Source organism: Corapipo altera, unplaced genomic scaffold (assembly GCF_003945725.1).
Source record: "Corapipo altera isolate COAL_440 unplaced genomic scaffold, ASM394572v1 RXGC01000115.1, whole genome shotgun sequence".
NCBI lineage: Eukaryota > Metazoa > Chordata > Aves > Passeriformes > Pipridae > Corapipo > Corapipo altera.
Genome location: NW_020884986.1, coordinates 20,858 through 32,127, shown reverse-complemented (window position 1 = coordinate 32,127; position 11,270 = coordinate 20,858). Strand labels below are relative to the sequence as shown.

Here is an 11,270-nt window from a genome sequence, read left to right as displayed (position 1 = left end):
TTAGGGATATTTCAGCACATCGGTAAAATAAGGGAGATGAAAGACAGAGGTGACAGATTCATGTTCCACAAATTCACTGTCAAAGGAAAAAACAACCAAAATTATCATAAGCACAGCAGTGCCCTTAAAAACACATCCATCGAAACCAAGTAAAAGATATTACCTGAGTATGCAGGTTATTCCCTTGTAGTTCCTCCTATTTAGGACTATACCCTAGCCAGAGAGTTCAGCAAAACATGACTCCAGCCTTTTAGGGTTGTCCTTTTGAACATATATGTGTCTATATACACATATACGTGCATGGGGGCACGTAAACACAGATGCACATAGAATATACACACAGATATATATTTTCATCAGTCCTTAACCTCAAAAGCCTTTTGCCACGAAAGCATCAACAGGGAACCTTAGAAATTAAGAAAACTTCAGGTGGAAGTGTGAAAAAGGAAAAAAACAGCTTTTTATTAACAACATCTGAACAAACAAGAAATGGTGCAATCAAAAACTTTCAGGAGAAACAAAACAAAGTCCCAATTCCCCGGGTGGGGGGGAAGAAAACCGCAAACCGGAGCGTGGGGGAGGGGGGAAGGCAGGGCAGTTCAACAGCTGCTCGCAGCCCCGTGCGCCCGCAGCAGCCAGCAGCCGACGGTGTCACAGCCAGCCACGGAGTCCTTTCTCCTACAGGCAGTCCGGAAAACAGAATACCTCGCTCTGAGATGGGTCAGTCTCTCTCTCTCTCAGTCGTCCTCCGCGAGGTGTCCTGTGGAGGAAAAAAAACTTCCTCTCAGGAAAAGAAAAGGAGGCGGCCGAAATCGGGCTCCCCGCGGAGCAGATCCACGAGCCCCTGAACAAAGAGCGCCCCCTGCTGTCCCCCGCAGCAGCCGCGTGCCCGGAGAGCGCTCCCCCCGCCCGGCGCTGCCCGGCGCGTGCGGCTTCGCGCCGTTTCCCCCTCAGCCCGGAAGAAACAGAGGCGGGGGAGGCATTGGGGAAAAGTTCGACGTGTCTTTTCCAACCTAGGACAGTGCCTCCTAAATGCTTAACTCACTCCTGAAATTAGTAAAGATTTTGCAGTGTTTCTTTCTGTTTTGCAAATATTAGCAAGGCTTAGTCCATTGCTATAATAATTGCTATCATATATCCGTCTTCTGGAGGAGCCTCTGTTCTTCCTCAGTAAGCAACTTTTTGTTATTAAATTTGTTTGAAATTCAGCAATAACATTATACAATGCATTTTTATTAACATACTAGCCAAGAAATTATTCCAGAACATAACAGCTTTTCTGAACTGGATTTAAATTATCATCAATCACTCAATAAACTATAACAGAATTTCCCCTTTCTGCACATTCTATCAAACTCCACTGCCTGTTTTCCTAACTAAGGCTTATGGTGGCCAAAAGGCATCTCTGAGAAACCTACACTGTCAGACTTGGACATGCAGGATATGGTATGTGCTTTAAAAGACAAATTTGTTCTTGGAGTTTATGCCCCTCTCCCATTATTTCATTTTTCTTCCACACTGCAGTCTTCACAAGAATAGCATATATCATGATTTTTCAAAATGCATTTTGACATATTGATCAAAAAATAACAGCAACCAGTTTTAGCAATTTACAGGTACATGTATTTATTTTTCTCACTATTTGCTTGTGTTCCTCTGCTCAGTTTTTTTCCAGTTTTTTTTTGCTTTTTCCCTCACTGTAATCCAGCACCATAATATCCTTCTTTCCATTCCCATAAAAATTTTGTTTGAATTGCCCAGGAACACAATTGGCTGTGCAGCAACCCTACAGTTACTTGACAGAGACACAGCACTCTTCCCCAGCTAATCCAGAAATCATTCTGACCTGGGAAGATGATGGATATCCAAAGAAGTGTGAAATGTGGTTTGCAGCAGCCTACCTTCAGGGAGATGCTAAAATGGCCAAGGATCTACCTATTGTGCAGTCCAGGACAGCTATTCTGAGGCCCTTGACAAACATTGCCCTGATTTAAATTAATTCTGTCTAATTTGATATAATGTTAAGTCAGGACAAATGAGGTAATTCTGTACTTACCCCAATTACTGTGCCATTTCTGGGCAAGGTACAGTCTTGTTTCAGCCTCTTCATATCAAAATAAGATTAAAAGCATATAATTTATCATTTGGAATTATCACAACTTGCAATTTATAGCATATATGCCTCAGTTTCCGTTGGCATTTAAATTTAGCACATGGACCTGTTTATATTAACAGAGGCCCACAAAGTAACAGAAATTATGTTAGATAATTAGTTACAAGTCATCCAGACTAGAAGAACGGGACTTTCAGAAACAGTCAAGAGAATACTCTACTCTCTTGAAATAAGAGGACTAAGTTTTCTTTTACTAAACTTCATGGCACTGGTCTCCAGAGAAATTAATTAGACCAACTTTAATGAACGATTTCAAATCTTTCCTCTGTAGGACACAGGGGACCACAAACAACAGCAAGGATGGATCTGTTTAAAAATAAATGAATATTTACGTATATATATTTCCAGACAAGCCCAATTACAATTTACAAAACATTACAAAGTGAGAAACGGGAGGAAATGTAACAGATTCAGTACAGTTAGATCTAAGTAAAGAATCTGACAGACAGCTTCACAAACATCTTGCATAGATAAATTCATTCAACTAAGCTTGGATATGTACAGAAAAGCTACTAAAGGGTATGGTCCAAAGGTGATAGAAAAGTGTCATGGGGAATTTCCTGGACAGTTTCTTTTTTGCGATGTTTTCTAAACTTTGCTAGCAAAAACTGAGTTTTAAGAGTTTATTTGACAGTACAGGTAAAGAAGATGAAAGTGGAAAGGGCTGAACAAGATCTAGAAACAACATAGCAGATCAACTATGCAAGAAAATTAAGCAGCACACAGGATTTTTAAAGCTCTGTAAAGATACAACTGTCATTTATAGCATTGTGCTCCTTGTCTTTTTTGTTTGTCTCCTTCAACTGGTACAGCTTGTCTTTTAGACAGTCTTGTCTTGTTATTTTGCTGTTTGCTTTATTCAGTTTCTAGTGAAATAGGTCCCTGAATGGCTGAGATTCCTCATGGTATTACTTCAGTATAAATGTTAAACAACAATATTATTGTTATGCTATATAGTTGATCCATATCAAGGGTTTTGGAGTTGATTCATTCATCATTGTCAGGCAGGCAGTTTAAATTCCATTCAAGCCCATATGCAACAGCCCAAGAATAATGTGATCACTTTTTAAGGGTGTGAAAGGAAAAGTGATCTTGGGAACAATCTGAAATGAACGAAGATCACTTAGTAACTGAAGTCAAACTGGAGCTCAACAACTTAGTCCAAATTACTGTACTTATTGGCTGCATCTATGGATTAGTCTGCAGCTCCAAAACTTGTTTGCAGGGCACTCCTAAGGCTGGTATAGGCCACCTGTCTGGCATTGCCAGGAGTGAAACACTGGGGACAGAGTACTTGTGTCCCCCTGGACCTAGTGCCACATACCTAAGCCAAAAGGGACATAGTGACTCCTGCCACAGTAGCTAGTGAGATTTTGTAGGCAGCTTGGAGACATGGGGTGTTGATTTTGGGTTCTTCTCAATGAGATCCTGAGACCTTACTGACTTGCAACTCAGTGGCAACGACAGAAAAACTGCCTTGCCGGAGGGGACATCGGGAGAGAACATCTAATTCAAGCACATTCCTCTGGGAAAAAAAATACTGAGCTCTGTAGCAGACTCTCTGATTCCTCAACCATCCAGCAGATTAAGACTGAAAGATTTCATGAGGCACTTCCTAGAGACCACAGACTTTCTTTGTTGTGTGGATGTTTCTTTCTACACTCACATTAAAGCTTCAGCGCTTTTTCTGACTTCAGCACTCCATTTTCTGCCCCGCAAGGACATGTATACCTGAACTTTTCTTCTGCTCTGCATCATTTCCAACTGAACTAACCTTTCAGGAAGTCCTTCTGCTTTACCCAGTCAGCATATTCTATCTGAAGTGGCATATCTACCATCAAAATCAAATGCATCCAGATGCATTAGGCTCCAACACAAACACCAGACCTAAACCAGAAGGAAAGTTGACAGTTAATCTGAAGCAAGAACACAGAGCTTGATCTGGCTCCACAAATTAGTGTAGTACTTTGGTATGGCAGTTTAATTGGGAAAAATACTATGGGGAAAAAAAGCCTCATGTTCTGTGAAATCCCAAGGGATTCTTGCAAGTCTGAGCATTCAGCTTGTATTTTCTCTAAATGCCAAATGAGATGAAATTCTGAGTATCATGTTTCTCCAGGGATGGTTTAGATTGGGTATTAGGAAGAATTTCTTCATGGAAAGGTTTGTTAGGCACTGGAACAGGCTGAGTCACCATGTCTGGAGGTATTTAAAAGACATGTAGATGCAGCTCTTAAGAGCATGATTTACTGGTGGACTTGGCAGTGTTAACATTTGACCTGATGATCTTAAAATTCTTTTCCAACTTAAAAAATTCTGTGCTTGTATCTGACTTGCACTGTACTTCTTATTTGGAAAACTCTCTTGACTGTATTCCTGGTCAAAAACAAAACAAACAACTTTGCAAAGAATGGTGAATTTTTTACAAAGTTCTTCACAAGAAAAACCATGATAAATACAGCTTAAGATATCACTAAGCATTAGTTATGATTGTGTGCTATAAAAAATATAGTTAGAACAGACTTTTAAAAGCGTGACTTCAAAGTGTAGTGTTTCCTCTGTATGGTACAATGAATTTGATGTAGTAAGGAAGTTTTGCCTCTTTAAAAAAAGAAATAAGATTTTTTTTCTCTCTCTATGGCAACAGTTTTGTCTTGTTTTTTCCATTTTACCTAACAGCTGTGGGGTCAACAAACATTTCCCAGAGAAAAGTATTTTCTTTATTTCTAATTGCTACACTTGCTCACTAGTTGCCTTCACTTAGGAAAGAGCAGCAGCTGAGCACTCAGCAGTCCATGAACCCCTGCATCTTTCCCATTGTGTGCTGGAATACCCAAGGGCAGGAAAACAGGCCTCTCCAACGCCTGACTAATGCATTCAGCTCGAAAGGAACACGGGTGTTGTCACTGGCCTCTGGAATCAGTTTGCCAGAAACGGGGGTGGGAGGAGGAGAACAGAGCAAAACACAAGGTAAGGGGGAGAGAGGGAGGCAGAACACACTGTGCTACTGCTCAGGGGCACAAGAAATGCAACTGTGTTGTGTTTGTTTACTAACAAAGATGTCAAATGCTTGTTCGATGCTTGGGAATTTTCATATTCTGTTCAGGTATCTGACTGCACTTTGTCTTATGACTGAGGAGCTTGCTGAGAGCTTAAGGGTGCAGGTTTTCCTTTTTCTTTTTTTGGTCTTTAATTTTGCTGACTTATGCCTAGAACCAGAAGTACCCTCACAAAATTGTTGTTAATAAAGGCATAATATTTTTCAAAGTAGCCCAAGAGGCTTCTCCTGAGAACTACACACAACCTTTGCATATTTTTGATGGCAGCACAGAAACCAAGCCCCCATAAGACAGGCAGTGATGCTGCTAACATCACCCTTCCACCCCATTGTAAGAAGTGAACTGGAAGTGAAGTAGTTCAGTCTTTCTGCTGAGACACATTTGGGAAGGGTTTTAAAGCTATTGGGTGATGAGAGGGGGTGGAGAACAACAGTATTAAGATAATCAACTCCCTTTGAAAATTTCCACACAAATCTTTCTTCAGTTTCATGTATCCTTTCTTATCTTTTTTCTTCATCCAGGTAGCACTTACCTCAAAGAAACTCTGAATGTAAAAAGCAGTGTTGCTTTGGAGTCACTACTGCAAATAACCTGACAGCTATTTTTTATACTCCTCTCACTGTCCTTAGTGTTTCCATCATAGTAAAATGTAAGAGCTCACAGAGATTTCCACAGCTCCTGTATTAATTTCCTACATCCCACTGAATGTTTGGTCTTTAGTTCAAATGCTGCACATTCTTATGCAACATTACTGTGTGAACTACTGGTCTTTAGCTGCTACCACTAGAATTAATATAAAATATGCTTTCACATTTTCTATTCAATTGGGAATTCTCTGTTATGCAAATTACGCTTAAAAAAAAAAAGGATATTAACTGGTGAGAGCTATTATACCAACAAAGTTTTACTGTTTTATTAGTAATTATAGATAGTGTAAATAAATGCAGGATGCAGGATCTGACACCACTGAAGCTGTAATAAACTAAGCATAAATGTCATAGTAACTTCTGAGGCTTATTTTCATTAATCACTATTTGAATTATTGATAGCACACTAGATCACTTTGATCCTATAGTACACATAGATGGTTTCACCAGCCAACATCCTTACCACTGGGAAGGCAAAGAACATTATTTACTAGCAGACTATTTACCAAAAAAAATGTGCCCACTACACATTTCACAAAGAAAATACAACACATTGAATTTTCAGGATTCAGAAATTAAATAAGAAGGATTTCCTGATTCCTGCATTTTTACTAATCCTTTGAAGAGAAACATATAACAAGACAAAATAACATAATCAGAAAACCAAGTTTTCTTCCTACTAGTCCTTTCTAATGGCCAAATTTCTCTGCCAGAGATGCTTTTTGCTCCTGCTTCAGATCCTTTTGTTCTTCAAAACTTTTTTCTGTTTTTATTTTTTGAGCTTATGGAAGAAACACCATCCCTGTCTCTCACTGTGATCGGGGTCAGTTGTGCATCAAAACAGCAGCCAGGAGGGATATGTCCTGACCACCACAGGCCTGAACAAGAGCCTTAATTCTTCTCCATCCTCGGATCATATTGTAATGTTCTTTTGACTGATGTGTGCCATCGTGTGGCCAAAGGCTGCAACAAACCATACTTGGCTCTTCTGCAATTTTAAATGAGATGAAAGAGAAACAGGAAGAGCAGTGATTGCAGAAATGCATTCATCCAGATCTGTCTCTCCAGCAGGAGCTCAGGATTCCTCAAGTGACACCGCTCTGCCTATTCCTGCATGGCTGCTAGCAAGCTGAATTAAGGGTTGTAATCTTTGTACCTCTGGTGAATGTGTTGCTGCCACAAAAATAAAGCCCTAATGTGTCTTCAGAAAGCTGTGCATTTCTAAAAGGTACCTTTATATCCTGGAAAATCAGGGAAGGTCTCCATCCTCCTCTACCACCACTGAGAAGGTGCTGACTGACTAGCCCTCCAAATGAATCAAGCTGATGAGCTGTCCGGAGCAAACTGCCAAGGGCCCAGAACTCAGGGGTCACCTTTACACACAGCAGCACAAGAAAATTACATTTTCAAAAGCATTTAGACACTTAGACTAAAATAGCAAATCCGGTCATTTTCATGAGTGTCGCTTAACACAATTTCACGGCCTCGTGGCCTTTACTGAGTGGCATTTTCTGCTCCTTCCTGTGGACAAGGCTGAGGGGAGTGATTAAAGCTGGAAGGGCTGATGCTGCAGACACAGGGGGTTGGGCTGCATGGTGCTTAGAGTCACAGCTCTGGGTGTTACCAAAAACTGACAGGCATAGGACAGTCTTTGTGTGCTCACAAGGTCAAGCTGCCCGACCTCAAATTGTACCACACTTCAGGGATGGCCAGCTGCAGAGTCACCTCTCCTCAATTCAAGTTTATAAGTATTGGAGGCTGAAAGTAAGGCTTGTAGGAGATAAGAAGAAGAAATACAGACAGCCTGTACAAAATGAAGGACCTGAGCTTTATTTAAGCATAGAGCTTAGAGGCAGACAAGAACATAAAAATTATTTTGAATGACATCATGTGTACCACATGTGACTAAATTTTACCCAGTTCCCAACAAAACAAGCCAAATAACTTCTGTAGAGCTAAAGGGTGCTATCTAGAGATTCATTCAGTCATTTTAAAAAAACTCAGCAACTCAGAGGCCAAACATTTCTCTTGGGAGTTTGCACCAGTGACAACAATATGCACAGTTAAAACTATATCTTATGGCTTCATTTGGGTTTGTCTGGAATCAGCTTCCAATGGCTGATCTGCTGTGTGTTTCTGTGTTAGTTTGAAGAACCCATTACTACCCAGCAATTTCTCTTCTCAAAGGAATTTACATTAGCATCGAGTCATCCCACAGTAATCTTTTTGATACCTACACAGGCTGAACTGGTTTTGCATTTCTCATTCATAAAAGTTCTCTCCAGTCTCTGGATGATTTTGGAGACTGTTTTCTACACTGGCTGTAGTTTATAACATTGGATCATAAAACACATTTTTTCCAGAGCTAAGGAAAATGCTTCAACAATGCCTTTGCCAATGTACTACACATAGATTAAAATCCTTTTTTCCCCCTCTCCTACTCCATAGTTTCTTATCAACAGCCCCAGATCTCAGCAGGCCTTTTTTGACACAACCTTCCATTGAAGGCTTGAGATTGTCCGATGCCAACACCTCAGCTCTTTTTGACTTGTGAGGACACAGTTCCCTATTTCAAAGCTTCCACCATGTTCACTCTTTCTAAATCATTAGTACTTTACACTTTGCTGAACTGAAATCCATATTGTTTGAATGTGAATTCTGTGTGAGTGGAGCCTTAGTAATCTTGATTTGCAAAACTGTCATTTGCCCTCAACATTTAACATTTTGATGCCCTATGTGTCACTTAAAAGTTTTATAAACCTTAAGGGTGCAATTACTCCCAGGTGCTGGGTGTGGATGTTGAAAACTGTGGACCACACCGAGATGCACCAAAAATGCCACTCAGGTTTTGGGTAGTGGCCTCCCACTGCCAACTACTTCCACATCTAGTAAGTTCCCAATACATTAAAGACACATTGACAAATCCAAAGACTTTTCCATCTTCAAGCAACCATGATATTATGTGAAATTCCACATCCTTGTCTCAATCTATTGATGGATATCAATAAAGTCCTTAATCAAAAAGCCATAAATCTGACTGAAATTTTCAAAAAACTCACCTCTACTTGCATTTACTTTTATCTAAATCTGTCAATTCTGTATAAATCAACTCTCTGTCTTTAGCCCAATCCTGGACCTGAGAGAGATATCATAGTAACATGAATTTCCCTGTCCAGTTCACTGAAGTCATCTTGAAACAGGAATTCTGCAATTTCCCCAATAACCCAAAATCAAGAGATACCACAAAATACAGTTTCATGTAACTGTTCCAGAATGGACTTTTAACTGAAATGATCCTTTTCTATTGTAGAATTGAGAGATTGCCATGTGTAAGAGTTTATTTATTTTTTTTATCCACCAGTGTTGGTTCAGTATTTTCTATTACATTTTCCTTTCAAATTTCCGTGTATTTCTTCTCAGCTGTGGGAAATCAGCCCCTTGAGGAAGGCCAGGGTGGATGCTGCCATTCAGAGAGATCCTCTTTCCTTTCTGAGTTTCCATAGGCAATAGTTAGTAACATTTATGTATTTGCCATCTAACAGGCTAAAGATTAATATTTCTTAACCTGTTATCCTGAAGTACAAAAATGCATTTACTGGGTCCTGAGTGCAACACATATGAGATAGATAAAAATTAAATTCTAGCATTTTAGAAATTCTAACAAAAATCCACTACTGGCTGCACAACACACTCACACCTCTGGACAATCAGCTGGATAATCACTGCAGAATAGAAACCATACCAGAATAGAAACCATTGTGCAACAGGAAGGCTATGATGTAGTCGCCATCACAGAAACGTGGTGGGATGACTCACATGACTGGAGTGTTGCCATGGATGGCTACACGCTCTTCAGAAAGAACAGGCAGGGTAGGAGAGGTGGAGGGGTGGCTTTATATGTTAGAGAGTCTCTTGACTCTGTTGAACTTGAGATCAGCAATGATAAGGTTGAGTGCCTGTGGACCAGAATCAGGGAGAAGACCAACAAGGCTGACATCATCATAGGTGTCTGTTACAGACCGCCCTATCAGGATGACGAAGGGGATGAAATATTCTACAAGCAGCTGGCGGATGTCTCGAAATCGTCAGTCCTTGTCCTTGTGGGTGACTTTAACCTGCCGGATATTTGCTGGGAGCTCAATACTGCAGAGAAGAGGCAGTCTAGGAAATTCCTGGAGTGTATAGAGGACAATTTCCTTCACCAACTGGTAAATGAACCTACCAGGGGTAAGGCCCCGCTAGACCTGCTGTTTACAAACAGAGAGGGGCTGACGGGAGATGTAGTGGTTGAAGGCCGCCTGGGAAATAGTGACCATGAAATAATAGAATTTTCAATACTCAGAGATTCAAGGAGAAACAACAATAAAACCTCTACGCTGGACTTCTGGAGGGCAGATTTTGACCTATTCAGAAGTCTAATCCAGAACATACCCTGGGAAACAACCCTTGAAAACAAGGGGGTCCAGGAGAGATGGATGTGCTTCAAGCAGGAAGTTTTGAGTGCACAGGAACAGGCCGTACCGATGTGCCGAAAGGCAAGCCGTTGGGAAGACAACCAGCTTGGTTAAACAGGGAGATTCTGAAGGAAATCAGGGATAAAAAGAGAGTTTACCGACTGTGGAAGAAAGGACTGGCTACTTACTAAGAATTCAGGAAGACAGCTAGATCATGCGGAAAGAAAATCAGGGATACAAAAGCGCAATTTGAAGTTAAATTAGCCACTTCTGTTAGGGATAACAAAAAGTCCTTCTATAAATACATTAATAACAAAAGGAGGGGCAAAGAAAACCTCCATTCTTTGAGGGACTTGGAGGGAAACATAGTTAATAGAGATGAGGAGAAGGCTGAGGTACTGTCAGAGACTGAAATGGTTAATGATTTATGCATTCTAGGAGACTTTTGCAGGCTTTTGACTTGCATGATACCTCTGATGAGCAGTCGGGCCCCTCCCTCCCTCCAGTGCTGAAGGTGTGAAGCCCTGAAAAGGCAAGAATCCGAGCTCGCAGGCTTTTGACTGTTGATACATCTGATGAGCAATCAGGCCCCTCCCTCCCTAAAGGCGGGAACCGGGCGAGACACAAAAAAAACTCAACACAGACCCAGGAGTTGTTGGAGGCTCGAGGCATGGCCCGTGATATAATAACTCATAACTTCTTAGAGTATGGGGGCTTCCCCCCCTTCACCCCCAGCAGATCAAGGCCACCACTTCAACTGACAGACATGGAAGCATCGCTGGACCCCGTGGGCGGTGACTATATACATCTGTCCACTCTCAGCTTTTCTTTCCCTTACTCTCCCTTGCTCTTATCCTACCTTTCTCTCCCCTATGCATTTTCTTTCCCTCCCCAAAGGTTATCTCTGTGTCACATTGTTGTATGACAGCACCCAAAC

The 11,270-nt window shown here is 41.0% G+C and overlaps 1 long non-coding RNA gene across 1 annotated transcript; it reads right to left on the bottom strand.

Annotated features, from left to right (window-relative positions):
• Positions 1-430: 430 nt before the first annotated feature.
• LOC113958087 lies at positions 431-7,051 on the bottom strand. Its single transcript, XR_003531415.1, has 2 exons — positions 6,560-7,051; positions 431-760 (listed from the first exon to the last, which is right to left on the bottom strand). It is a non-coding gene; the product is annotated as an uncharacterized LOC113958087 (long non-coding RNA).
• Between the last annotated feature and the right edge of the window lie 4,219 nt (positions 7,052-11,270).